Genomic DNA, 2,618 nt, shown 5'->3' with positions numbered 1-2,618 from the left:
ATTTTGTTTATCTGAGAGAAAATCGTTATTTCTCTTTCACTTTTGAAGGGTAATTTCGCAGGATATAGAATTCTAGCTTGGTGGGATTTTTATTTTCTCTTTCTCTCAATACTTAAAAAATATTCCACTCCACCCTCTTCTTGCTTGCATGGTTTCTGAAGAAAAGTTGGATGTAATTCTTATTTTAGTAATGTGTTTTTCCCTTAAGATTTTTCTTTGATTTCCTACAGTTTGAATATGATAGGCCCAAGTGTAATTTTGTGGCATTTATCCTGTTTGGTGTATTCTGAGCTTCCTGGATCTGTGGTTTGGTTTCTGACATTAATTTGAGGAAATTCTCAGTTTTTATTGCCTCAAATATTTCTTCTGTTCCTTTTTCTCTTTCTTCTCCTTCTGATGTTCTCAATATGTATACATTAAACCTTTTGTAGTTCCACAGTTCTTGGATATTTATTCTAGCTTTTTTCAGTCTTTCTTCTCTTTGCTTTTCCATTTTGGAAGTTTCTATTGACATATCCTCAACCTCAGAGAGTCTTTTCTCAGCCATGTCCAGTCTATTAATGAGACCATGAAAGGCATTCTTCATTTCTGTTACAGTATTTTTTATCACTAGCATTTCTTTTTGATTCCCCCTTAGAATTTCCTTCTCTCTGCTTACATTTCCAATCAGTCCTTGCATGCTGTCTACTCTATCCATTAGAGCTCTTAGCATATTAATCATAGTTGTTTAAATTCCCAGTCTGATAATTTCAACATACTTGCCATATCTAATTCTAGATTCTGATGCTTGCTCTGTCTCTTCAAAGTGTGTTTTTGCCTTGTAATTTTTTCTTAAACAGCTGGATACTGGGTAAAAGGAACTGATATAAATAGGCATTTAGCAATGGGATGTTAAAATGTGGGGGGGAGGGACCCTTTCTATAGTCCTAGGATTAGGTCTTAGTCTTTTTGTGAATATCACAAGTGTTTCTCAGTTTCCACCCACTCCTGTTTAGGTGGGACAGGATGGCTACAGTGGGTTAGAGGTGGGTATTTCCCTTCTCCCACGAAGGCTAGAGCTGGCTGGAGTTGGGTTGCTTTTTGTTTTGTTTTGTTTTTTCTTCCTCTAGGTCAGTTAGACTCAGACAAAAACCCCAATAGTTTAGGCTGTTGTAAAACAGTTTCTTTTAAGGACAGGCCTTGTTAAGAAGAACAGAATGCTCTGGTGTATTTCAAAATGATTCCTATCCCCCTCCCTCTGCTAGAAGCACAAGGGGATTTTTCTCCAATATTCACTGTGTGAACCTGGTTGAGTTTCTGGAGGTAAAAAACTCACAAAACTATAGGGAGACCCCCCTGAAGTTTTTATTACTCAGACTTGCCCATACTGAGCCTCTGGCAATTCAGCAATTCTTCAATTACAGGTCAGGTTTTCCTACCCAGAACTGGTTCCCAGGTTTCTCTCCCATAAGTTGTGATTCTCTATATGCACCTGTCTGTGTCTCCAATTCTGGGGGCAGCGTTTTGCCTTGTGCCCATACTTCTCTGAAGAATTTAAGAAGAGCCATTGTTTTTTCAGTTGTTTGAGTTTTTACTTGTTGTTAGGACAGAGTGATGACTTCTAAGCTCCCTACGTGCTGGCCAGTATAAAGTTTTAAGTGATTGAGAGCAAAATAAGTATTTTACTGCATTGATATACTTTTGTGATCATCATTACTGCACCATAATTCACTCTGTTATGACTGGACTTTCAGATACTACCACTTTTTCCTTATTTATTTTGTATTTATAATTCAACTTAAATGATTATCTTTGTGCCTTAAAATTATTCTCTTTCGGAGTACTTCCTTCTTATATTTAAAATTTAGATCCATAATCCTCAATCCTAAACTCTATCAAAACAGAAATACTAAAGTATTCATAATTGATTGGCTCACTAGATGGGGAGAGGCAGGTAGGAGGAGAGGGATAAGGATTCTTCTTTCCACAGCTATGAGTCTTTGCACTGATTGAAATGGAAAATTTCTGAAAAAACTCACCATTATTGGAAGTTGCCTGTTTAAACAACTGAAGTCACAATCCTCTCTCTCTATAAATCTTGAAACTAAGAGAGCTTCTATTGAAATACTGGTGATGGGCGTTTCTAAAATGTAATTCTTAATGATTGCAAGAGAAAGATCAATTGATTTCTGTTAACCTATGAGAAATTATATTCTACAATGTGCAACTCATATTTCCCCTCCATTTGAACTGGACTAAATTTCTCTCCATGTAACTTGATTATAAAAGAAAAGTATGAGTTTCCTCCATGAAAACTGCTACGTTACAGATATTGGTAACACAACAGCAGTGCTGGTTTGAGATTGTTCATGCTCAGGTCCTCTGACTATCGTTTTCCTTTGGTGCTCCACCCTCCCTCTCGGTGTACCTCCATCTCCTTGTTCTTTTCATTATTTCCTTCCGCCAAAATTCTCCCATGTTCCCTAGGGAAAACTTGTTCAGATTAAAATTATTAATAATAGCATAAGACTATTTACATTTTTTAAAGAATTAACATAGTGTGACACAAAGAAATGAAATGCTGGGCCGGGGTGGTGGCTCACACCTGTAATCCTAGCACTCTGGGAGGCCGAGGCAGG

Source organism: Propithecus coquereli, unplaced genomic scaffold (genome assembly GCF_000956105.1).
Source record: "Propithecus coquereli isolate 6110/MARCELLA unplaced genomic scaffold, Pcoq_1.0 Scaffold66, whole genome shotgun sequence".
Classification (NCBI taxonomy): Eukaryota; Metazoa; Chordata; class Mammalia; order Primates; family Indriidae; genus Propithecus; species Propithecus coquereli.
The sequence above is the reverse complement of the archived record's forward strand: the minus strand, read 5'-3'. Positions refer to the sequence as shown.